At 46.7% G+C, this 27,998-nt stretch overlaps 1 long non-coding RNA gene across 1 annotated transcript; it reads left to right on the top strand.

Annotated features, from left to right (window-relative positions):
* The first annotated feature begins 21,182 nt into the window (after positions 1 to 21,182).
* LOC135910393 (uncharacterized) lies at positions 21,183 to 22,982 on the top strand. The gene is made up of 3 exons (XR_010567044.2): positions 21,183 to 21,446; positions 22,244 to 22,330; positions 22,399 to 22,982. It is a non-coding gene; the product is annotated as an uncharacterized lncRNA (long non-coding RNA).
* Positions 22,983 to 27,998: the final 5,016 nt, after the last annotated feature.

Consider the following 27,998-nt stretch of genomic DNA (forward strand, 5'->3'; position numbering starts at 1 on the left):
GTTTTAGTGCCCGTTGCAACAGTGTCAGTCGGAAAGCATCAAATCTGCTCGTGTGGCGCAGCTTACACCCCTGTCGTCCGTATCTTGCTTTCGTCTTAGAGTGTTTAATGTGCGCGGGTTTCACTCCTGTCGCTCGTGCCCTCTGTGTTGATCGTGCTACCCACCAAGATTCCTCGAAAAACCCACACGTCTCGGCAGCGTGCATTTGTCCTATGTGGCATATGCCAGAAAAGTACGCTGGCGTACGATGTGCGTGCAACCAAATACTACGGTGCGTTCCAGCAAATAGATGCTGCCGCTTACGCGCAGTTTCTTTTTCTTTTTTTTTCCCCCGTCGTGGTTGCTCAGTGGCTATGGTGGTGTTGCGTTGCTGAGCACGAGGTCGCGGGATCGAATCCCGGCTTCGGCGGCCGCATTTCAATTGGGGCGAAATGCGAAAACACCCGTGTACTTAGATTTAGATGCACGCTAAAGAACCCCAGGTGGTCGAAATTTCCGGAGTCCTCCACTACGGCGTGCCTCATAATCAGAAAGTGGTTTTGGCACGTAAAACCCCATAATTTTTTTACGCGCAGTTTTCCATGTCATGATCATGTCAATCTGCACAATTGTCGGTTTGCCACTTAAAGACTAGTAACACATCCGAGAAATCAAACTGCTCAGAACAAGGCATACGCTATAGGTTTGCACTGTTTACCAAATGTAATAACGGGGTAACACAATCTTACAGTGCTCTTTAAAAAAGGAAAGAAAATGACATCGTTGTTTTGTGCCTAGCCCTGATATATCGGAAGCGTTTCCAGAGTACTTGGCGCTCACGCTGTGTTATATCGTTTTCTTCATTTTTGTCTCTCAGACTGCCCCCAACGATGAATCAAAACCACTCTCAGCAAAGGCCACGGGTCCGAGTGTCTTAATTAACTGTATCCTAATTAACGGTACCTTACTTAACATCGTCTTCATTAACACCAATGGTCATGAGTTCGACTCCCACCAATAGTCATGGGTCCGAGTGCTTTCATCAACTATATCTTAATTAACTGCACATTAATTAGCATCGCCTTCATTAACGACAAAATTCGTGGACAACTCCTACACAAGATCATCGGTTCGAGTGTTTTCATTAACTATATATTAATTAAATATGCCTTAATTAACATACCCTTTAACAACAAAGGCCGTGGGATCGAGTGCCTCAACTAACTATATTAATTAACAGTACCTTAATTAACATCGCCTTCATTAACAACAAAGGTCGTGGGTTCGATTCCCACCCAAGGTACTGGGTGCGAGTGACTTAATAGCTAGATCTTAATTAACAGCACATTAATTATCGCCATCATCATTAACAAAAGTCGTGGGTTCGAGTGCCTCAAATAACTGTATCTTAACTGTGCCTCAATTAACACCACCTTCATTAACACCGACGATCGTGGGTTCGAATGTCTTAATTGACTATATCTTAATTAACATTACCTCAATTAGTATCGCCTTCATTAACAACATTGGTCGTAGGTTCGATTCCCACACAAGGTAATGCGTTCGAGTGACTTAATTCCTAGGTCGTAATTAAGTGTGCCTTTATAAGCCTATATCTTCCTTACTTCTCTCCACCTTGCGGGCTTCCGCAGAACTACTACGTCAAACTCTTGCCTTTGCTTCGTGTTGTCGACAAATTCGACTTCGCCCTGCCATCTGCTAGCCGCCTGGTTAGCTCAGATGGTAGAGCGGCTGCCCCGGAAAGGCGGTGGTCCCGGGTTCGAGTCCCGGACCAGGACGAATTTTTCTTCACCGATGAGGCTTTTCTTTCGAGGAACCTGTATGGGTTTCCTTTGTAGCAATTGCTACGAACGGGTGGATGTCCGGTTTTTCGCTTTAATATTAACAACGGTCGTGGGTTCGAGCGCCTCAAATAGCAGTATCTTAACTACGCCATAATTAACAGCGCCTTCATTAACACCAAAGGTCATGGGCACGAGTGTCTTAATTAACGACATAATAATCAGGTGCACCCTAATTAACATATTAATTAACAGGCTTCGACTTCCACTAAGGGTCGTACGTGCCTTCGACTGCATTAATTAACTATATCTTCAATACCTGCCTTAATTAACGGTATCTTAATCAGCACCAAAGGTCGTGGGTTTGTAGCCTTAATTACGACAAAGGTATATGGTTCGACTACCATGAAAGGTTGAGAGTTTGTAACTTCTTTGTACATCGAGTGCTCAGGCCGACAATGCCGGATTTTCCGGCTCGTGAGCCATTTAATGCATTACAAAGAATTTTTCACGACTTGGCATTGCACACATTCATATATGATGTACTTTGACATTAGCAATGACACAAAAAGCTGTATACTCCTCTCATCAGAAATCTTAAGGTGCATTGTCATTTGAGTCTCTGATGTACTTGTGATGCCAAAAAACATTAGACGATGCATTTATTATGAATAGCCGCGTTTACATGAATGCGACAGTGTCGCATCGCATCGCATTTCTAGCGCATCACATTCATGTAAACAGCAGTAATGCACTGGGATGGCGCATCGCATTAATGCGCCAGGCGAGGGTAGATTTACGGGCGCGAGTCGACTCTCGCGGAGCATGTAAACGCAGGATCGCCGCATTAGGAATGATGGGAAGCAATTAGCCATCAACATGGCGGCGGTCCCGGCTGCCCGCTTCGAATTGAATTTGGCGTTGCTTTTGTAAAATGCACTTCGTTCGCAGCAAATGATTGTGTAAACGGCTTTCGCTTAGTCCCAGGCCGCTTCGACGACAGAGTATTATGGATACCTTTGTGCTGTTTTCGAGATCGCTTCTCGTTTCGAACGAGTCGAAGCCTAACGAAAAAAACATTCGAGATGTCAGCGCTACCTATCGCTAGAGTCGGGAAATAGCCGCAACGACGGCATATGGCCTCTGAGATCCGAAGATCTCGCTGGCCAACTAAAGCTGCAAAACACGTGCGCGGCTTTGCGACCGCTACACTATAGCGTACAGCGTACGCTATTAATTGCCTACGCTAAACTAAAACTCTTTATTTCTCGGCACTCAACCACCAACGTGCACTCGGCCTACTACCGGAAACCAGTTACACCGGAAGTCGGTTGCACTTCCCTTATACGACACCTCGTGGCGCTACGTTCTCGCGAGAGTTAAGGCGCTACATGTAAACGGCGTCGCATCGCCTTTTCCTAATGACATCCCTGATCAAGTCTTTCTACACTTCACTGCTTTTCAGGATGAGCGCTGTCATCGCTGCCGCTGGGGACATGACGAGATACTAACTGAAGTTCCGAGCGTGACGTGTCCAATTCCCCGCCGGCGGGCAGGATCTGTCTGGTGTAGTGAATGATTGTCGAGAGAAATCACTTCCATATCATTGTCTTAACCTAAAACAATCCTTTAATAGTACCTGTTTGTTTCATCGTGTTCGACCCCCATAGTTATCACTGTTGAGTGCTTTGTTTTCCTTTCGAGTCAAACAAAGACTGAGCACGTTGCGCGCACATCTTGGCGCGTTTTATCGCTGCTCATTACGGTAGCACACACAGTGAAGAAATATACATCCACGCGCTCAGTACCCCGGCCTTTCGATAGAAAAAACGAAGCATGCTGTCAAAAGAAGTTTGTGGAACTCCATTATATCGCCAATGAAGGCTCAGAGTTTGGCGATGCACAACGTTTAGTAAAGAATATCAGCTCAGTTCCCGCAGTACCGATGAAATCGGTGCACTGCCCCTGACAGTAGCACGCTTCCCAACAATGCGGCCAGCACGCGCCGCCGTAGCAGACGACGCATATAACGACTCCGCCCCTAGAGCGTCTGCGCCTGCTCGAGCTGCTGCCGTCGCACGACTTTATTGCTTGCCGCATCGCGATGCAATACGTTCCGTGTTTTCCCCTAAGTATGAAACAGACTGTACACGCTTATATTTTCCTTTAAGAAGATCGATACGCTTGACGATTATTTTTATGGCTGCAATGCGGCGAAAGGGCAGCGTCTGCTTAACCATGTAAGTGACGCTTAGGAGGTAATTGGAAACGACATCGTATGTGCCGCCGGAAAAATCGTCAGCACATACGATGCTGTACATACATACGGCACATACCAACTACAGTCATTTTTGCAGTTTCTCACAATATGTTTGCTACAAATCCGTGTTATCTCTGATGGCGACAACGGACTTCCATCTACACTGTGTGGAAATAAACAAAATACATTGCTGCATAGCAGAAGTACGACATGCGCACACAACTTTAACTAGTACGTCCCCTACAATATGGAATAGAGGCAGCACTGTAGACAGCTTGGCCATTTTTTAACAGTGCTCAAGAGACGGAAGTTGAAAGTATTAGTAATCATTCCTGCTTCTGCAATGCCGGCGCGACCAAGACGCGGACGTGTATCGTCCAGTAACTCGATCGATCGATGCAGTGGTGATGCGGGAATTAACTCCGGTCATGTTCAATGCGTCGTTAACATATTCAATTTCTCGGCACGCGTGAACTTCGGCCAGTGCTAGCGCATACAACAGAAGCGGTTTCTATTCTTGGGCAACGCACACAAACGAAACACGAGAAAGAAGACAGGACAAACGCTCGTCGGACAACTGAAAGTTTTTATATGAATAAAAGGATTATGTACCGATTAATTATTAAATTCATGTGGGTTGCATATAAAAACCATCATACACTCAGGAGTTATCAATGAACGAGCTCGCTTTGTTGGCCAGTTCTATACTGCGCTCGGCGCACCGCAGTAATCCATGTCTGTCGTCTGCTTTTTTCGTACCGTTTTCTTGTGAATTGCCAGAATTTCACTGGTGGCATCAAGCCTTTCGTGTTTACATTGCTGTCGTGACAGTTAATAACACAATAATAATTTCCGGTCATACGAAGAGGCGCCGTCGCAAACAAGAGACCTTTCGCGCGCAGCGCGAACTGAACGTATAGGCGCGACCGTGAAGGGAAGCGGCGGCGGAAACCTACACCCGTTGGACATGAAATCGTTCCGCCAGGGGAGAAACGAGCGCTGGCGTCTAGGATGAAACTTGGCGTGCGGTCGTCCTTTGCCACGCGCAACGAAGGTGCCCGGGCTGCGCTAGTGCACCGAGAAATGAAAGAAATTGCACGCGCAGTGGGACATTCACGAGTAAGAAGGGAGAGTGCACGCGCAGCGCGAGCTCGTACACTCGTACACCACTGCCTCGTACTCGTACACTCGTACGAGTGTACTCGTACACCACTGCCTCTTAGCAATAGACAACAAAAGGATTTCGATGTCTTTTGGAATACGCGACCACAATTTTTGGCACGTGTCTGTCAACCGACAGAATCTGCTAAGTTTTTCTGTGGCTGAAAAAAAGCTATTGTTCTTATGCGACCAGCATCATTTTTTGAAGACAGTGCATCGTTTTGTGCACGTAGGGCCCAACTGCTACCTTTTGTTTGTGTTGCGTTTGTTCATTTGATGAGTCCCGAGTGCTGTTTTCTACAAGAAATCCTTTTAGCAATCTCTCTGCTACGTAAACCTGCGAGGACTTCAAAAACCTTGATAAACAGTGGAGGCAATATGTTTTTCAAGCTTGGTGTAATTCCTGAGATGACACGAACATTTTAAAGCATTTGCCAGACGAAGGTTTGCAATGGTCCTTTTAACCAGTTTTGCATGAGTTGAATTGCATGGTCAGAAGGGTTTAATAGCTCTTGGATTATATATACAACACATGTGTTGGTCCTAGAAATCAAGCTGAATATCTAAAAACCTCAGTGCTACTTCGGTGGCTGACTGAACCATCAGTATTCGTGGCTTAAGGGTCCAGTAAAAACGTCAACACGTTTCTGCAGTGTTGAATGGGCGTCCAGTTAAAAGCAACTAAGTTTTCGTTGACGTACCTGAACACATTAACATACGTGCGCAACTTGCACTAGTGGTACTTGTTATTACCTAAATTTTACGTGGCTTACCTATTTTGTTTGTAGGTTTTGCGGGGTGTTGCAAGGTTTTGCTAAGTAGTTAGTAGGCTTGCCTAAGTTTTTATTCGTTTTGCGAGTTTATGTTATGTCAGCTTTTGCTAAGTTATGGTCTCGGCGCATTTGACGCTGGAAGTTTTTGAGCGGTTGCAGGCCGGGATGGCTTTCTCGGTGACGTCGAGCGTTCAGGCGCCGACTCTCGCGGCCACGGCCACGGCTCTCGCGGCTCAGCCACGGCTTTGCCACGCTGTTCCGGATCAAGTCGGCGGCGACTTTCTCGCTTTGCAGTATGTGCTGTTCCCTGGTAAGTCGCTTCTTCATCGGTCGTCCAATCTTTCTTCGGTTTTCCCATAGCAGCAGCACGTACGCACGAAGTACAGGTGGCAAGACATGTGTCGCCGCGCCGACTGTTCCGAGCTTTTACTCGCCTGTGTCATCAAGACTCCACCCTACGTGCCTGGGGTGTGAGGAGGGTACATGGCTCGGTGCTTTCGCAGGTGGCTGCTAGGCAACGCGAGGCGGCGCACAGCTGGGCTGAATTTTCTCGTAAAGCTCCACGTTGGAACTAAAAGCTTACACAGCTCCGCTGTTAAAATGAAATCAATCAATGCATCCTGTCACGTTTTTATCAGGATGGGCTAAAAATAGTCGCTAAGTATAGACGTAAAACACGAGCTGATGGCGACACCTTGCTTCTGAATAATTGCCCTATCGTAACATTCTGCATACGCAGAGCTAAAATAAAAGCGTAACAAATCTAAAATACTCTGAACCAATAAAGTCTTATGGCACCTCTGGTTGACCGTTGTCGGATTGCTCCAGACCGCTCTCGCGAGCGATGCTGTCTTAGGCTGGCTGAAAGAGGATGACTGCTTTGGCGTTCGGCTGGTTCTCCTCCTTCGCTCTCCTCCATCTTTGAGCGCTCTTAGGCGCTCCGAGCGCAGTCGTCGTAAAGCGGCGCATTAGTCGCAGTAAGAGTTATTGTATATGCAACCGAAAATAGCAGAGTTGAGCGTATGTCGGCCATCTTGCTTGGGAAGCAACCAAATCTATGCGGCAAACCCGCACTCCGTTTTGGCAGGCCACCCCCCTACCGTATGGTCGATCGACCGTGGGCGCTTTTGCATCGCTTGTGGACCGCTTAGGTGGGTGGATGAGATTAGGTGGGCGGATGAGATTAAGAAGTTTGCAGGGACCACATGGCCACAATTAGTACATGACCGGGGTTGTTGGAGAAGTATGGGAGAGGCCTTTGCCCTGCAGTGGGCGTAACCAGGTTGATGACGATGATGATGATGATGATGGTGATGTTGGTGGTGGACCACTTTCCCGACTAATCGCAAACAAAGTGCATCCAAACAGGTGACTGGATAAGATCGCCAAGAAAAAGGCGCTGCTCTTTTTTAGCGCATGGCGTAAGATGCAGCGCAAATATTATCAGTTGCTTTTTTGAACTTGTATGCACCTGTGCACCTTGTCGGAACTTTTGACCTAACAACGTATGGACACTGCCGTATCTAGAATAGATCTTGTATTCCATATACGCAGATCAGATGCTGCATTGATGAACCTCGACTGTAACAATTCGATCGCACTGAACCGTCTCAGGGAATATGTTGATAATATTTTAGGGATTCCGAAAATCCAACGAAAAAAGGTCGATGTCGAAAAGCTACATAAGAGGTAATATAACGTTTGAAATAATAGAGTGTATTTAATATTTGATAAACGTTAGTGATTGAGGTAAAGAATCAAATGCTTTAATATTTTTCCTTCGCTAGAATATTGCTTGGCACTCAGATTTTGTTTCAACAGAGATAAATGCGCTACTAAGTGTAGTCATCATCATTATCAGCCTGGTTACGCCCACTGCAAGGCAAAGGCCTCTCCCATACTTCTCCAACAACGCCAGTCATGCACTAATTGTGGCCATGTCGTACCTGTAAACTTCTTAATCTCATCCGTCCACCTAATTTTCTGCCGCCCCTATACTACGCTTCCCTTCCCTTGGAATCCAGTCCGTAATCCTTAATGACCATCGGTTATCTTCCCTCCTCATTACATGTCCTGCCCATGTCCATTTCTTTTTCTTGATTTCAGCGAAGATGTCATTACGTCGCGTTTGTTCCCTCACGCAAGTTAATGACATCTAAAAATAGTGCAGTGGTCTTTTAGCATGTACACAGTGAGAAAAAGAACCGAGACGCAACTACGTCTTTTTGGCCAATAAACTACAATGCGAATTTCAGAAAGAAATTCAGTGAGCATATGCGTGCTAATATTTTGATATAGTGAGCTTTGTCAATTTGTGCTCTTTTACAAAGGGAACTGTACTAAATATAATCAGGCCATTACCTGCCTATGTGCCAAAGCTCTCAACGTGTTTGCAGTCCTAAATATTACTGGTGAATTGATGACCAACCATTAGTATTTCGGCTCTGGTACTCCATCAGATTTGCTGTAGAAACGTACCCACCTATCAGGACGCACTGGATATCAGGCACACCTGCAAGTACCATTATGTGCCTTTTCACTCCAGGGATTCCAAAAGTAACCTACTGTGGGAGTGGAATGAAAGTTTTTCTCTCACAGGATTGACATAGCTACATTAGAGGTAACAATGCAAGACACAGTTAGGCCTTTACCGCATGTTAAATGACGACATTCATTCCTCTTGCCACGTGCTTCACATAAGCAGTAGTAGATGAAATATCTTTACTTAGTAGTTACCCCTTCTATGTTCAGAACCAACATCCCAAGCATTGCATTATCATGAAAATGCGAGCTGTCTTTTTGTCATAGTTCTGTGAAACCAGTGTGGTGCATTTCATGAGCAAAACTGGTAATTCCAACTAAAACTTTTGTATAACTTTATGTGCTTCCATAACTTTCAAAAAAAAAAACAATCGGGACATTCAGTAGCCTTTTATATTCCACCTGGGATTCCTTTAGCACAGCCCACAAAAGCACGCAGTCGTTAGTAAAGCAATTTCATCTGAACCGCTCTTGACGTAATTGGCAGTTGACTGAAAATTTCTGCTTGTTTAGGTGTCGTTACCTGAAGATCCAGCAATAGTTTTACAAAGGAAGAATAACAATTATAGCAGTAAGGTGTCAGGAGGCAGGTTTAAAATATATTATTATACCCAAACACGTTCCTACAAACTAGCCAGAGTTGTTTCTTCAATATTAAAGGAATTCCCTCGACCACCCACAATGCCGATATGTTAAGCATCCAGGACAAGGACGGCAAAATACAAGAGTGAGGTGTATACGACCACTGCAGCAAGGATCAGCACCTGTCACCAGATTTTACTATTTTCGCAAGAGAAGTGAAGGGAGCTTTCATTCACTTTGAAATGAAGATGTGATAAAAAGAATATATTTGCAGAATTTGTTTATTACGAAAATAACACACAGGCAATGTAGTGCAAAAGAACATCCAATCACTTCATTTTTATTTCAGACACAGGTAATTCATAAATAAGACAATGCAGAAGTATGGAATACAGGAGCAGGTCACACAGAGAACTTGAACTAGATTAGTGCATACCAGGCCCAAAATGTGAGCAATATATATTTCTTTAAATTGCCTGTTTCAGATACGGCCACTTCACATTGTGGACTAGATTACCCCTCAAGGCAGGCATTACGTGGCCAATGAATAATTGGCGAAGTTAGACAATTTAACAAAATTGTTACGAGTAGTAGAGACTGGAATTTTAGGAAGCAAATAGTGAATTTTAGCCATTTAGAAAATCGGCACTAGAGGTGCAGTCTTGGGTACTGATGCAATGTTGCGTCCAGAATTGCAAAATATGTAGTTAAAGGGACTGACAACCAATCTTCATTTTTTTAATGGAATGGCAAGCTTAGCGTTCAGAGTGTCTAATCGTGAAGTGCTAACGCACATCTTCATCAGGAAAATCTAGTCAGTGGTACTCGCAATGCCATATGCATTTATTGTGCGGTACGCAATTTAACACTACCAAACATTTGCGTTCGCTCATGAGGATGGGAGCGCCGGCTTCAGAAAGTAATGAGACCTGCGCCTGGCCTGCTAGGTGTCGGCCAAGAGCATTATCCAACCTAAAGGTGATGAAACAGCCTTAAAGATGCCAGGAGCACCAGGGGTCTCCTGCGCCACTTCTAGTACTGCGCAGTCTGTACCATAAAGAAGCATACACCAGGAAAAGATACAGAACAAGTGTATCGAAAGACAACTAGTTACTAGTGCTGACAATGTCTGGTTTGGGTCTGTAGTATCACCTGAGCTTGATGTGGCGACGCCAGGAGGTGCTTCTCCACGTGAACTTGTAAGGGGAAGCTACAGGCTCGCCAGTTGAAACTGATTAGTGAATATTCATTGAAGGTATGGCAGCCCCCTTTTTACAAGAATAGTAGTAGCATGCTATGTTGTGCACTTACCAGGAGATATGCTAGGGACAGCATGTGCCTTGAATAGTTTTGTCTCATTCCGTCCTTCGTCAAGAAACTGATCAGGTGTGAAGTGATGCTGCATGCAAGTAAACAATCACGGTGAGCGACCACACATCATACGTGGCACAAAATGTAAATGATTGGCACCACTATACAGTAAGTTTCTTACCATATATATTTCTTTCATCGAGTGTTCATTTACCAACTCTATTGCTTTCGGCTTGCGTAATGTATGCAACAAAGTACACTCTAAGAAGAAAAGGAGGAAATGGGATATTGAGGTTACTCCTTTAGGGGAGCAACTGATCTGCCACAACCATTCCTCCCTTTAGGGGGTAAGTGCGAGGGGATGAACTGTTACTCCCCATGCCGTTACTCCTCCGAGGACTAACAGTTGCTCTTTTCCGATGCTCCTCAAAGGAGTAACGGTCATTATTTCCGATGCTCCGCAAAGGTGGAATTAATGAAATTAGGCATTTATACGCTAATAAAAAAGATTACTGAGCTGAAAAAAAAAGAAAAAAAGGGGCCACAAAGCAGGATTCCAACTCACGTCCTCGCGCTCCCATGTTAGCTACTCTAACTACTGCACCACGGCAGATTGTTTTTTTTTTCTTTATTGCATGGAATTATCGTTACTGTCAAACCGATACAGTTACATCACATATGATCACATAGAAGAAGAAGAAGAAGCCGTGTGGAACGGCTGTGCTCTAAAATGCTCTCTGCTGGAAACAGCGTATCGGCCCCAGGCCGAGGATCGTCGACCCCGTTTTTGAACGAAGATGCAAGCTACAAAGTTGTCCTCCCACGTCTACCAACCGGTAACGATGTTTTGAATTCTATTTTCCTTCATGCGGACTTGAGTGGCAGACCATACCGTGCTCCCGACTTCCGAGACGCTCTGCTTGAGGTAGTGAATACTTCAGATATTGTAGGTGTCGGACAGTATCAAATGAGCCATGTATGGATGGTTACTTGCGCTAGTAGTGCGGCAAAACAGACTCTCGTCGCCTGTGGTGAGCTCCGTGTCAAAGGGCTGAAGTGCATGGTGATAGATCCGGAGACTAAAAACATCAAGCTTAAATTACTATGGCTTCCACCTCACCTTGAACCACGACGCGTTGAGGAGGCGTTCCAAGCCTATGGTCAGGTGAAGTCGGTGGAGAGAGAAGCATGGAGATGCACTGGCATGGAACAGTGGGTGACAACAAACCGGGAGGTTTCCTTGGTGCTCAAGGACACTATCACCGTAACCTCAATACCGCACATTATGTACATTGCACCACGGCAGATTGCTTGACGGGACTAGGAAATTGCGACAGGTTAAGCATCGGAAGGCAGGTGCGGCAATGTAAAAGCGACTCGGCATTTTGTGTATGTTGTGCGAGGAGAGTGTAACGTTGAGTGTACTTGCAACCATCAGTGAGTGCGAAAAGAAATATGCCCGAGTATTCTTAGGGTGCTTTAAACTGAGGCACTACACGATGTAAACGTGTAGCGAGCTCAAACGGGGCACCTAAGACGACAGAGACGGACAATTGCTCTGTCGCTTAGTGTGTCCCGTTTGAGCTACACATCGCTTCAGTTAAGTTCGTAATCTCCTTGAAACGGAAGGAACTTAGGTACTATTGACCAGCAAAATCTGGCAGTCTATCAATGACTTGCGCGTTTAATTTCTATCGCTCACTTATGGGGTGCGCACGAAGGGCATGGCTCTTGACATTCCAACTTTAAATTTCACGCAATTTTCTCATGAAGAGGCAAAGTGCTGCTTTGCATGCAGTTCAATGGACAGTGCACGAACTTCGAAATATTCAAGATTTATAGACAATACAGTTTTTGCCGCATCACTGCACGACACGGACGAAAACAGCGGAGCGCATGGGGAGTAACTGTTGCCGTTCGTCCTCCCGTTGCTCTCTTTCCGACCAGGGACTAAACACTTACTCTCCAAAATTTGCACACGGCACGCACATCCATGCAGTTACTCCCTTGAGGGACGAAAGCGCCCTTTTTGGGACGAACTGCGCAGTTACTCCCGTTTTCCCCGGAATTCTTCTTAGAGTGTAGCATGCAAAGTATACCTCAATTTTCTCTTTTACAGATATTAATGCGACACCCTGCGAACCGCCGTGCTAAAGCGCCAGAACATTCGAGAAAACAATGCTATACAGCTATGACAGTGAGGGCTCGTTATCAGGTGCCCCTTAACAGGAGTCGCCCTTAACAGATGCCCCTCCACAGAACTACACAACCTCGGGTTACAACACGTTAGAGGGGCAAATTCACCGAACAATTCAGTAATATTAAAGGCTTAGGAATAGTTGAAAGGGACAGCGCCCTACTTTCACATATACTTCGCATGTTTGCATATCATTGCACACTTTGAGGTACTCAGTGCGTGCGCCCAGGTGCTACTCAGACACAAACAAAAGGAAGCGTGTGCAGTAGTGCTGCTGAAAAACACAATGAAAGAGGGTGGGAGGCGGGGGTTACACGGCATACGCGGGTCGGCGTGCCTAGGACTTCACCCCACTACTCTATGAGCAATACTCGCCAGGTTCTTCGTCGTAGCACGCAATATTTTTGTCAAAACAAAACAACGCGAATGTTTAACATACCACGTTTTGTCGATGTACATGTATGTTCACAACGAGGGCTATGACAAATACTGTATATCGTAAAGCAAGTAACGATATCGGTGGTTCTACGCGTTGATTACATACTACAAACATCAACCATACCTCTGAAAAAAAAATGAAGCAGTCTCGTAGGCTATTGAAAGGAAAAACTCACCTCGCAAATTCTTGACTTTCTTGACACAGCTTTCTTGCGTTGCATGGGAAGCAACCACTGACATCTCCCACAGGGGATCGAATTAAGAGCTTTTCCGCTTTTAGAGCGATTCATGCAGTTGGGAGCAGATCATACGGTCATCATATATTTCCGATTGAACTGCGATAAAACTGCGATGAATCGACTTTGAAATGCGCTGTGCACGTAGTGTTGTTGCTCGGCAGCTAAACTGCACGTGAACGACGAACGCCAAGTACGGCCGGATTCGCTTTGACCTTGACTGGCGATAACTTGCGTCAATCGAGTTCGCTGCAGCGGCGGCATAGCGAAATGCAAAAATTGACCCGAGCATCTATTTCTCTACAATGAACGCTTGCTTGACTACCACGTGAGGGCGCGACCGAAGCGCGCTCCCCTTTCTTACCCCTGTCCCCACTTGTGGCGAAAGTAGCGGCGGCACTGTCATCGCCCACTCTTCGAATTTAGTTTGCTCTGCGGTATGGCTGGCGTGACTTTTACCGTGTCATGTGCTTGTTTATACTCGTGAAACGGCTTAAATAGCAGGGTCTAAACCATTGTTACGCACTAGCTTCAGAACGGGATATGCGCATATGCAACAAAGTGGTCAGTTATCTCTCTCTAAAGGCCTGAAATACGAAGAACGACGACTTCTATGGCAGCGTACCTCCATCGGCTTGACAAGCGTGAATTGCACATTGAACCGCATTTTATTGCGCGAGGCTACGTGCATACCATCAACGGTGTTGAAGTCCGAATGTCAAGGGGAACGCCAATGTTCGCCCGTAATGCGGTTCAGAATATTTAGCCCAACCTGCCTGCATATTTGACACGAAAAGCTCCGACTCCGCAAGGCGGTGTTAATTGCCATTAATTGCCTTAGGTGTTATAATTTTGCCAAGAGCGTCATTGAATCAAACATGCAAGAGGAAGTTGTAAGCGCGATTTTGACAGTTGAAGACCAGACTGCTAGCTCGTACAAGCAGCAGCAGTTGATTGACTTGTTGCCTGACGAGAGAGATTTTGAAGGCGCCGAAGGTTCGCTTCAAAGCAGCTCTCTGACTGTACCGGTCCACCTATACATTATTCCACGCGGTGACTCACGATTTACTTATTATTTGGCAGGCTTTGTTGAAAAGAAGGGTGTACTGACAACAAAGTGTAGTGCATGCGTGAACCAGCTTCTGCTGTTTGCTTCAAATGGAATGTGCTTAAATGCTGCCGTTTTCACGACATCTTGCGACTTCGCTGGTCTTCTCTACCATTCTCTGAAACTTCTCGTGTTTATCAGTGAACTCGACCATTTCACTGGCTGCTTTACCAAGAGTTAGCTACACCGAGACAGCATTATGGATGGGTTGGCATTCAAGAACACGCACAGTATCGGTGGGGTTGGTTGAGGCGAACATTGCGAGTTATTAACCGCGAAGTTCATCGGTTTTTACGTCGTCACACGAATGCATTTCTACATCAAGGATCTGAAGAAGTCTGTCATGAGAACGGAATTGCCCTGCAGCAATTGAAGTTAAGTAGATTATAAATCGATTCAGAGCCATAAATGTTTGCTGCCATTCTGGTGCCTATCCTAACGCACTGTGGTAATTATTAAATTGTAGCCCAAATAAGAAACTATTTCGGAACAATGTGAAGAAACACATGTGCTTTTGTTCCCACGTCTGCTGCCCGCAAGCAGGGAGGAACGGGAAACAAGATATGTACAGTAATGTCTTGTATTTCTTCAATGCCACCCGTATACGCAAGGAGGAGTGAGCTCCCAAAACATTCGAGTAGTCTATTTGCAAAAGTATTATGTATTCAAAACTAGTCTATCTTGTCACGTCTGCAACAAGTTTCATATCAGGGCAGCGGTGACTGCAAAGTAGCAGCGGGTAAAAGCTGGCAGAGAAAGAGCGATCATTTAATCGCTGCCTACTCAGTGTACATTGACGTGAGTTGGAGTTTTTAACTAGTCGACATGTAAATTTAAAGCGATGCTAAGATTTTTTTGATCAAGTAGTGTTGTACACGCCAGCCCGGCCAGTTGCGTGCATGGAACTGCTGAAATAAAGGGATGGTACAGTGTGCAGGTATTCAGTCATTTTGCACAACAACCAGAAAACTAAATAAAAAGAATGGGTGTAAGGGGTGCATGGCGATGACCACCCGGTCATTAATACGTGACGTGCCTCCGAGCGTGCTCACAAGCAGACAGCGCTGCCGGTTACTGTAACAGCTCCATTTGCGTATAGCGCTAAAGTAACCCGTGAAGCTCTTTTAAATATACTTCCGGCACTTCCCAATAACGAGCGCATCCATGCGGATGCCTTTTCTTAACGAAGAGGCTGAAGTAGAGTGAACTCGAGGAACCCGGGCGAAGACGCTGAGGACGCCGGTTCGCTGACGTGGCCTGGTGCCTGAGCTCCCGATCGAACACTGGTTCTGGTCAAGTAGCTGGCGGTTTTCTTTTATTCTGTCTCTTTAACGTAACTGTTTGTGATCTTTTGTTTCAATATCTGCTAACCTTCCAGAGTAATTACTTGTTTCTTTGCAATGTCACTCTCACCGCCAAGCCAGGAGGCTTCCTCCTGGTCGGCTTCTGTTCCTAGCTCTGATTTGCCGGTGGAGCTTTTCTTACGCAGTGGGACGAGCAGCGTTCGTGTGGCTTTGGTTCCGAGTGATGGCGGTGTGATTCGCATGAAGAATCCCAAAGCAATTCAAAGCGAACTCCGGATGGCCTCGGCCAATTTTCAACAAATCACCGAGGTTCGACAGTTCGGCCGAGGGGGCATTCTTTGCTGCTCGTCTGACCAGGCTTGTGTTCAAGATTTACTGAAGTGCGATGTTTTCGCGACACATCCGGTGAGCAGTTTCATTCCTCATCACCTTGCATGTACCAAAGGCCTAGTTCGCGGTGTCGACGTAAGTCTATGTCCGGCAAACATCTTGGAAATGTTTTCAGCGGCAGGCGTGATTTCTGTGTATCGTTGCAGCCGTGTCTTTGACAATAAGCGCATACCCACAGAAACAGTCATTGCTACTTTTGCTAGAATGAAACGCCCATCGGAAATCAAGGCATGGCCACTTATATACCGAGTTGAGCCTCTATCACCTCGTGTCCTTCAGTGTCTAAAGTGCTGGCGGTTTGGACACTCCATAAAAGGCTGCAGGTCAAACGCACGATGCCGAAAGTGTGGAGAAGGCCATCATTCAAATGACTGTTCTTCCTGAAATGAGTCCTGCTGCCTTTGCACTGGTTCCCACCCAGCAGATGAGCCTAATTGCCCTGCAAGGTCTAAAGAAGTACAAATCCTTGAAATAATTGATAGACGTGGATGCTCTCGTCGTGAGGCCATTGGAGAAATTCAGAGCAGATCTCAAGGGTATGCTGGTATAACGGCCCGTCAAACATTGTCTATGGAAAACTCAATCTCTGAGGCTGTGGCAGCTTCCGTAGAAAAGGCATTGGAGAAAGCAATGGAGCGTATCATGACAAATCTCACCAACTCCCTTGTACAGGTGCTGTCTTCACAACTAGCTACGTGGCTTCAATTAAATAACAAAGCCAATATTGAGGATCTCGTGTCGGGTGTACCGCAGACTCCACCAATTGAAATATCGACCACGCAGACATTCACTAATAACAATTCATCAAAGCCATCAACTTCTGAGAGAGTCGACCAAACCTGTCTCTCCGACACAGATGGGATAGAAAATCAAGATGTAGATATGGACCCCCGATCTCTTAAACGAACAAGGTCACCGACAGAGAAAAAAACCTAGCTCTCCCACCAACTCCAAGGCAAAAAAGTACGTTAAAGAGATTCCTACTAAGAAGGACTTCTTAAAAGAGAGCGTTTTAGACCAAGCAGTCTCTGCTGCTCGGATTTATTCACAATAGGAACTTTAACAGTAATTCAGTGGAACTGTCGTTCCATACTTTCCGCTGCAACAGATTTATTATATCTTATTTCTAAATATTCTCCAGATATTATTGTTTTACAGGAAACTTGGCTTGTTGCTGGTCAGACTTTTCATCTAAAAAATTTCCGATGTTTTCGATTGGATCGCCTATCTCGAGGTGGTGGTTTAGTTTTGTTTGTGTCATCAAAAATCTGCCATAGAGCTACTCTAGCATACCAGATAATGTCCCCAGACTATGAAATCTTAGCACTGGATATAATACTCCCTGGCTGCACAATTTTTTCTATAATAAACACGTACTTCCCCGCTGGAGTGCAAGACACCCACTATCTGGATATCTCTATTGCTCGCAGTCAGAAGAACATCATACTGGTGGGAGATTTTAATTCTCATCATGTGTCGTGGGGTTTCCGAACGGACACTTGTGGAAAACGGTTGTGGGATTGGGTCTTAATGAATAATTTCTCTTGCCTAAATTCGAGAGCACATGCTTTCGTACGGGGTCAGTCGCGATTTGCCCTAGATCTTACGTTTGCTACCTCGAGCATGTTTGTCACTTCCTGGAGGACTGTAGACTCCGGAACTAGCAGCGATCACCTCCCTATAATTTTTGAACTGCTTACCCCATTGACTAGTTTACATAGTAATGTGCGCACTTATGTTAATTACGAAAAATTAAAAAATGCGTTAAAATCAGCTTTACACGCTCAGGAGGGCATGGAGAGAGATATTAAAGCAATGAGCCTATGTTCAATTCTAAAACAGTCATAAAAAAAAGCTCAGTTTATCGTGCAATCTACTAAAGGTGGTTCATATTGTCCCTGGTGGAATTCGGACTGCGAGCGAGATTTTAGACGTAGAAAAGCTGCGTGGAAAAAGCTTTTATACAACCAAAGTCCTAATAATTGGGCTGATTATACATCTAATACATTTAAACGAACAGTGTCAAAGGCTAAGGAGGATTATGATTCCAAGCACTACACATACCTTTCGAAATCTTGCAATAAAAAGGCACTGTTTAAATTTCTTATATCTCGTAAAGTTATACCGGCGCCCGTGAATGTCGATTCTGTCGTTTTAACAACAAAAGAAGTATCGGAATCACTTGAGAAAATTGCTAAAGGACTTGCGCAACGTTTCAAACATAAATTGCCATTAGGCCTACAGAAACCTCCCTTAGGAGACGACTTTGAAACAGTAACAGTGACAGAGCTTCAAGGCATTATTAGTTCGTTACCGACGTCAGTCCCCGGTCCAGATGGAATTACAACAGGAATGCTAAAAGTTTTATTTGATTATGCACCTCAGGACCTCCTAAACATAATAAATTTCTCTCTCAAAAATGCATGTGTTCCAAGAGAGTGAAGAATAGCTAAAATTATTCCATTATTAAAGAAAAAATCAGCAGGACTTGACTTAGACAACATAAGACCGATTTCTCTTACTTCCAATGTCGTCAAATTAATAGAAAGAGTACTTCGCGGCCGCATAACAAATTGGATGCAGGATGATACCCTTCTCAGTCCTTGCCAGATTGGATTTCGTCCCGGTCACTCCATATGGTGCGCCCATGTAGATTTAGAGAGCCGCATTAAACTTGCTCGCCGCAAACGAGAGTACGCAGCTTTGGTAACACTAGATGTATCAAAAGCATACGACTCGGTAGAACATGGTATTTTATTCGATAAACTTCAGTCTACGAATTTTCCTAAATATATAACCGCTTGGATCTATGAATGTATAAGAGATAGAGAGTTTTATTGTTACCAACACGGTATACCGACTTCCCAACACAAGCAGACAAGAGGTGTACCACAGGGTTCCGTTCTTTCTCCTATATTATTTAACATTTTGCTAAGCACAATTCCTTTGTCTCCGGAAGTACGTGTTTATGTTTATGCCGACGATATCGCATTTTTTACGTCCGCAAATAATATACATTCACTACAACAGTCGTTGCAGAATTACTTAGGAATGCTGGAAACATGGCTAGAGGGGTTACGTTTGTCGTTAAATATTAGCAAAAGTGCGGTATTAGTTTTCCCATTAACTGCACAGGTGCATATATCTTTACAATACCGACAGGAAATCATTCCCCAAGTTGACGAAGTCAAGTACCTTGGTGTCATTTACGATGGCAAACTCACCTGGCACAGTCACATTGAATATATTAAAACAAAGGCAGAACGAGCCATAGGCATGCTCCGCCGGCTCAGCCACCGATGCTCTGGACTACGCAGGGATACCTTACTGATGATCTATAAAATGTATATTCGGCCCATATTAGAATTCGGCTGCGTAATATTTTCCCGTGGCCCGGCCTACACAATTAAACCTCTGGTACTTTTAGAAAGAGAAGCTCTACGGTCATGCTTTGGGCTACCTAGATTTGTTGCCAACGTTGTTCTTTATCAGGAAGCTCATATACCCAACCTAGATTGTAGGTTCCGCATACTTACGGTTCAGACATTTTAAAAAATTTGCGATTATTTCAAAAGGCGTACGCAATATATATTTATCACTGAACCGTCTGAGTTTTTCCAAGTGTCGCGGTCGAGATTCCACAGTCCTCAGGTAATATTCGTTCAAGAACAGTTACAAAAATTGGATGTGTCCCTACACCATGTTTACCATTCAAATGATGCCTTCCCAGACCTCAAAATTCAGTTCGATGACATATTTCCAAATCATGCTAAGCTATTACCAAGACGAGATTTAATTAATATCTTAAACTGCCACCTACACCAGCTAACCACTGACAATGTAATAGCTACGGACGCTTCTGTGTGCAATGAGAAGGCAGGAGTGGGGATCTTCTCTGAATCTCTTCAGTGGTCTTACTCCCTTCGCCTTCCCGTCTTCACGCCTATATTTCAGGCAGAATTATTAGCGATAACACTAGCATTACGAAAACTGCCCCAAAATGACCCATTAGCTGTTATTGTGACCGACTCGCTATCTGTATGCACAGCACTAACTGCATCTATAAATTCAGCAATTCAAAGAACATTTCGTTCGACGGTGCCTCCGTACTTACGAAAAGTACGTTTGCTTTGGGTACCCGGATATCATGGGTTGCATTTGAATGAAATGGCTGATTCTCTCGCACGACCTTTCCTGAAAGGCCCAATCATATCTGTTTTGCCGACATTGGCTTATGTCACCGCGGCTAGGTACAGAAATTTCGCTATATCTCAAAACTCTGCAATATCCATGCTAACACACTCTTCTGATTTCCACCATCTTGGCTTCCCATGGAATACTAATTGGTGTCCTTCAAGGCAATTGGAAGTTTTCTTTACAAAATTGAGATGTCGCATGCCTCCTCTAAATTTTTACTTACACAGGTCTGGTCTCGCAGTGTCCCCTCTATGTTCTTTTTGCAGTGAGCCTGAAACTGTCGAACATTACTTTCTCTCGTGCCGCCACTTTCTAAGACAAAGAAAACTATTAGAATACTCATTTACTAAACTTAGCCTTTCGCTATCCTCGCCAACCATTCTTTCTTTTGGGGCGACTTCACTGGGATCCAGCCACAGGGATGCTTTTCTAGCAGTTTACAATTTCATCAGAGACACAAAAAGAGTACCTTGCTGAATTTCTAAAATTATCTATAATTTATATAATTTCATTTCTTCACGTTTACTTATTTTATTGGAATTCCTAACAATAATCAATTAAACTTCTAATTTACAGTACTATCGTCCCACGCTCCACTATACAAATCTAGATTGTCTCTACTTCTAACCATACGGAAAACCGCCTGCTTCTTGGCCAATCCCCCATAGTGGGTACGCGCCACTCTCGAGGCCACAAGACAAGACCAACGCGCCCTCTTTTCGTTCCTAGCTTCGTACTGATACACGGGACACGCCAACATTTCTTCGTTCTGTGCACGTATATGGACGTATTTTTCTTTTTTGTTGTGGTTTCCTTCCCAAGTACCAGCTAGCGAGTATCTCGTAAGACACTCCATTCAATATAATGCGGCGCCGCGACAGACTGCAGTGGGGCCGGCGCCATTTGTCAAGACTGGTCGACGCCAGCGCCACTGCATCATTCCACGCTGAAAGGCCCGCTCCCAGGAAGCCGCTCGCACCATTAGAAAGCCTTCTAGTTCCCTGTAGCAGGTCAAAGGCGGTCTTTGCGCTGCTCGGACTGATCCCCGGCGTGCTCGGCTGCGTGGATGGCCCACTCATCACCGTTCAGCAGTCCCAAGGCCTGAGCTGCGTGGAAACGCAGAGCGACAGGTTGAGGAACGGCTTCTACGCGACGGACGCCTTGATCGTAAATATTATTCTTGCACTATTTTCGTACTTCCTTCGTTTGTATCACTGAAAGTTTTAATTTTACTCTGACTGCTGTAACAAAATCTAGTACGAGCTGTATTCTCGGTCTGTCCACAACGCGCATTGATTCGTTTCGCGGGAGCGTCGGGATATAACAGTGATGAGATCATTCAATGCGGGACAGGCTTCGGTTCATCGGGCTCCACGGCGCATAAAATTACCGTTGTTTCATCGCCAAGAATCCCCGAACCTAGATTCCCGTTGTGGATAGATTGAGAATACCGCTCCTAGATTGTGCCGCTGTACTCGCTGTCCTGTGCTGCGGTCCTGCGTCCCCGTTATTCAATTCACACGCTTCATGATGGGCACTACGTGTAGCAATACATGTTCCTTTAATAGTACTTAATGCGACTTTCGTGAGTTCGGTTTAGTGTCGGCAGTTTTTCAGGTTGGTGGTATTGTGGAGCATTGGTTTAAACATGAAGCAGTAATGTGGGTAAAACGCGGGGGCGCGAGGTACTTGGAACGTACCGAGCGGTAAACAGGTGGGCTAGACTTTGACAATGGCCTGACGAAGGCAACTCCGCTTGTTGAAACTGTGATTACAAGTTCTTCGTTGTCGGCCATTTGTTCATATCAGTATTCGAATAGTCCACCACAGCGTAGACAGACTCAGTTGGGTTCATACAATAAAGTGTTTTAAAGTAGTTATATGACTACAATTTGCACAAATTTTTGATATACAGACGCGTGATGGAGAACACTGTATCCAGGACACCAATTCCTGCTTTCCAGGGTCGTTTCGAGATTCATGGGCGTGGCATATGAACCCTCTCCATGGGTACTTCAAGGCGAAACTGCAGACTGGTGAATATTTGCTTTGTAAGTGCTGCAAAGGTGTGCCATATTCAAGGACATATCACTAAACCTGTCATCCTGCTTTTACGCAGGAGACTCCGGCTATGCGCTGGAGCCATGACTTTTAACACCGGTGCCTGGGCATCCAGTTGGCGACACCCGCTAGGACCGCTACAAGGAGCACGCTGCCATGCGCAATGTTGTGTAAATGGGCATCCGGGTCCTAAAGAGCAGGTTCCGCTGCTTGCAGAGTTACAGGACCCTGCTCTACAACACCGACAGAACAGCCACCTTCATTGCTGCTTGCGTAGCTCTACGCAACGTTTCCTTGGTGGCACGTGAGCGTGTCCTCGAAGAGGACGACGACAGAGAGCTACCGCAAGCTTTCCAGCAGGCTGCAGATGTGACCCTGCCACTACCACCGATACGGGTGTCAGCGGCGCGTGAGTTCTACTTGAGGGGCCATCGGCAGCGCCAACGCCTGGTTAAGCTTTTTCAAGGTGCACGCAGAGTGCATGCTGACCACCTCCGGCGGTTGCGCCGCCACCTGCTGATACCTTTTTGGCTGCAGCCACAGTGTTGTGTCAACTCTTTGGTATGCATTTTTTTTTACATTTTCGAGATTGGTGTGAAAAGAAAGCGAAATAAATGCTCTCCGTCTGCCGAACTTCACGAACATACTGGTGCTGAATACTCATAAGCCACTTTGAATTTATTGGTGACTTGTTATTACGTCAGCATTGAACCAATACAATGTACTGTTATGTCCAGTGAGAAGATTACTAGCATAAGGCTGCTGCGAAGTTTTGCTGTTTTCCTGTCTGGTGCAATATTTTGGCATGAAAACATCATTTTGTACATTAGCTACCCATCTCAATGAAAAACATAGTTCTCCTTTCAATGAATGACCGAATGGCTATACAATGCGATACCGATGAAGTGCTCATATTATGAGTGCACTGGAAAAAAAACAATGTGTAAAGAAACAAGCACAACACAAGCGCATATGTCATGTGCTTCTTTCTTCTCCTTGTCTTTATCGAACAGTAATAAGTTACCATTGGCTCACACTTGAGCCCAGACGACGGCTTTACTGTGACTGGGACACGGTGTCCGAGTCCACCACCAAGCCAAAGTGACTACCAGGCTAACTGGCTGGTAGCAAGAAAGGCCTGTTTGAATCGGGATTGTAACAAAGGCTAGTTGGACTACAGGACCAAGCTTAAAGAAGCAAATACACGCCATGAGTGCTGTCTCACAAATGAAATTATATTATGACTACCCGGAATAATATACATAGGTAAAAGAAAGTTGCTCTTACTTAAGGGTAAAAATAAAGGAAAATACATTAATACATTTACTAGGTCTATCATCCAATGCTTACCCACGTCCAAGATACAGGGGGTGAGAGCTTGGTCAAGCTGCCTAACAGCAGAGTTTTCTCTCACTCCTCATGTTCTGTATTGCACCTGAAATAAACTTCTACTTTCACATCTAAGGTGCTTCTCGTGTGGAATAGATGGGCTTCATTTTCTATTATATTATTACGATATCATCGCGCGATGCTCAAAAGACGAGCCGCCGCGAGAACGACGAAGTTGGTCGGTGCCCTTGGCACGAGCGAGTGTCAGCCTGGCTGCCTTGCTCCAGTGTAAATAGCATGTAAATAGCATCTTTCGCCTGTGTTTTTCCACACGTAACATTCTCGTGGAGGTCAGCGATCCCCGTCCTCACCACGGAACTCCGAAGTGGTTTGCACACCAATTTTATTACTGTGCCTCCCGGTGACGAGCCGCCTTTGCAACGGCTTCGGCTTGTCCGACTGCTCCAATCGTCACGGTTGCCCCACATCGTAACCCAGGTGCGTTCTCTGGCCTGGAGGGACAGGATGTCGACGACTGCATCAAGCTCTATGAACACGCCAGTGCTAGTAACAGGTGGGACCCAACGATTATGCTCACCAATGTCATATTTTATCTCGGTCGCACCCCACGCGTGTGGCACAAAATGCATGATGACGAAGTAACCACTTGGGATGCTTTCAAAGAAAAGCTACGGGAACTGCTCGGCGACCCCATTGGGCACAAGACTGCCGCGAGAAAGGCTTTTGCGTCTCGTGTTCAGGCAGCTACAGAGCCATACGTTTCCTACATCCTCGACGTCTTGGCACTATGCTGTAAAGCTGACGACAATATGTCCGGAGCAGATAAAGTGGCACATGTGCTAAAAGGCATCGCCGACGACGCTTTCAATTTGCTGCTTTTCGGCAACGTCTCGACTATAGACACCATTATAAAAGAATGCCGCTGCCTTGAACAGGCTAAGAGCCACCGTTTCTCACACCACATTGCGCGGCTACCCAACACTGCTGCTACGTCGATATGTGAGGGTGGACCACGTCAGACCACCACCTGGGACGACGTCACCCGTATTGTTCGCCGCGAACTCGTGGCCGCCTGTTCACCAGCCTTCTCCACGACGCCTCCTGATCCGCCCGCAACCACCATTGTGATGATGATGATTCAGGCCGTCGTTAGGCAGCAATTTGAAAATATGGGCCTAAACACCGTGTGTTCCACGTCTCGAACCAACGTTCCCCAATTTACTAGCGGTCCTCCTCGTCCCCGGCACTCCCTTTCTGCCACATCTCGCCGCAACCCGCACGAATGGCGTACCCCTGATGACAGGGCGATCTGCTTCCACTGCTGTCGCATCGGCCACGTTGCCCGTCACTGCCGCAACCAATGTCCACCACCTCCTCGGACTTAGGCTGCCACTTATTCCCGGACCTTTGGACCTACTGTACCCTATGCCACCCGCCATGAACCCACTACCGCTGATGCCCCTGCTCCGAACCTTCGCTACAGCCGCTCGCCCTCACCTCGCCGCCAACAGTCTCGATCACCCCAAACCCGCCGCTTCTCTTCGCCACCTATCGCCTCCCGGACCCCGCCGGAAAACTAGGCACTGCAGCTTCTGGAGGTGAAGCTGCGTTGTCGACCCTGCCCTCAAATCCTCTGCTCACGTTGCCCACTAACCGAAACTTTCTGGACGTTGACGTTGACGGCTATCATGTCACGGCACTCACCGATATAGGAGCACATCTTTCTATTATGAGTGGTGCCTTCCGACGACGACTGAACAAGCTGCTCTACCCAGCGTCGGCACGCGCCGTCCGTGTTGCGGACGGTGGTATTGTGCCTATCATCGGCATGTGTACGGCACGTGTCAGCATCGCCGGCCACCACACTCCTGTCCTCTTCACCGTAATTGCTCATTGCCCCCACGACCTCGTTCTCAGCCTCGATTTTCTCTCCGCCCTTTCTGCTCTTATTGACTGCTCTTCCAGTACCCTTCGCCTTGAGTTGCCGATGTTCGCAGAACCCGCTGACGCACCTCCCTGCCGCTTACGCGCCACCAGCTTTCTTTGCCTGCCGCCAAAGTCCATAGCCTACATTGAACTGTTGTTTTTCCCACGAGTTCCTGATGGCGAGTACCTCGTCACTCCTCTGCCCGACATCTCATTACAGTATTGTTACGTAAGAAGACGCAAATGAAAAGCTATATACAAGTATATTTACAACGTAATACGCCGCACTTGGCCAAGAGGCAACAGCCCGCGCTAGCCTCCAATCGTTGTCGTCGTCTTCTTACTGCTCGCCTCTTCGTCATCGGTAATACTATTCCGTAGCACTACCCCCGGCGGCAAAAGCGCCGTCCCGGAGCGACTAAAGGCCGTACTTGGAAACAGTGTAGTAGGCCTTGAGCCTACTGACGTGCACGACATCACTAGGTGCCACAGTAGATGACGAGGTTGAGCTCACAGGGGCAATTTCGTACGTCACAGGCGTCACCTGGCGCAGCACGCGGTAGGGCCCTGTGTATCGCGAAAGGAGCTTTTGTGAAAGTCCGACGTGACGAGAGGGCGACCACAAGAGCACGAGCGCACCAGGCGAAAACTGTACGTCACGGTGGCGGGCGTTGTACTGACGCTGCTGAGTGGTTTGCGAGTCCGTCAGTCGAGCACGGGCAAGCTGGCGTGCATGGTCGGCGAGAGCGATGGCGTCGCGCGCATACTCGCTTGTTGAGATCGAAGCAGGAGGAAGTGCCGTGTCAAGGGGCAAGGTCGGTTCGCGACCGTAGAGCAGATAAAAGGGAGAAAATCCGGCGGTGTCGTGCCGGGAAGAATTATAAGCGAATATGACGTAAGGAAGGGCAATGTCCCAGTCGCGGTGGTCCTTGGAAACGTACTTTGACAGCATATCGGTAAGAGTACGGTTTAACCGCTCTGTCAGGCCATTGGTTTGAGGATGGTATGAGGTAGTCAGCTTGTGTTGAGTGGAGCAGGAACGTACAATGTCGGCGATAACTTTCGAGAGGAAGTTACGACCACGGTCAGTGAGCAGCTGTCGCGGGGCGCCATGAAGTAAGATAATGTCACGCAAGAGAAAGTCCGCGACGTCAGTGGCGCAACTGGTAGGGAGAGCCCGCGTGATAGCGTATCGGGTGGCGTAATCAGTTGCGACGGCTACCCATTTGTTCCCAGAGGATGACGTGGGAAAGGGACCGAGGAGGTCTAATCCAACACGAAAGAACGGTTCCACAGGGACAGTGATCGGCTGGAGATGACCGGCAGGTAGCACCTGAGGTGTTTTCCGACGCTGGCAGGTATCACAGGCAGCAACATAGTGTCGGACGGAGCGCGCGAGACCAAGCCAATAGAAGCGGCGGCGGACGCGGTCGTACGTGCGGGTTACGCCAAGATGTCCTGCAGTAGGTGCGTCATGCATCTCAAAGAGCACAGTCTGTCGTAGATGTTTTGGCACGACAAGAAGAAGATCAGATCCGTCAGGGAGGAAGTTCCTTGGGTACAGAATGCCGCCCTGGAGGACATATCGGCGAACGGATGCGTCGGTAGGTGTAGAGCGCAGACGCTCGATGAGTACTCGCAGCGATAGGTCTCGGTACTGCTCATCGGCGATGTTAGCGAAGGCAGACACAGAGAAAATGCCGTCGGCGGTACTACTGTCGGCGTCGTCAGGCTCGTCTACCGGGTAGCGAGACAGGCAGTCAGCGTCCTTGTGTAGTCGGCCAGATTTGTAGGTGACAGAGAACGAATATTCTTGGAGGCGTATGGCCCAGCGACCAAGTCTTCCTGAAGGGTCTCTCAATGAGCATAACCAACAAAGCGCGTGATGGTCTGTGATAACGGAAAAGGGTCGGCCATATAAGTATGGGCGGAACTTCGCAACCGCCCAAACTAGGGCCAGACACTCACGCTCAGTGATGGAATAGTTGCGCTCCGCGGGTGAGAGGAGCCTCCTGGCGTAAGCGATAACACGGTCGTTGCCGCGCTGGCGTTGTGCCAGTACTGCGCCAATTCCGTGACCGCTACTTCGGTAGGCGCAGAAGGATCGAAATGGGCCAGAACGGGAGGCGTTGTGAGAACGTCGATTAGATGCGAGAATGCAGAGGTCTCGTTATCGCCCCAGTGGGGGCGTCTTTTTTCAAAAGCTCGGTTAGTGGTCGTGCTATGGCCGCGAAATTTTTCACGAAACGGCGGAAGTAGGAACAAAGGCCGATGAAGCTGCGCACATCCTTGACACACTTTGGAACAGGAAATTGCGTAACAGCATGGATATTGCCTGGGTCCGGTTGCACTCCGTTCGCGTCAACGAGATGCCCAAGGACG

Source organism: Dermacentor albipictus, chromosome 4 (genome assembly GCF_038994185.2).
Source record: "Dermacentor albipictus isolate Rhodes 1998 colony chromosome 4, USDA_Dalb.pri_finalv2, whole genome shotgun sequence".
Taxonomy (NCBI): domain Eukaryota; kingdom Metazoa; phylum Arthropoda; class Arachnida; order Ixodida; family Ixodidae; genus Dermacentor; species Dermacentor albipictus.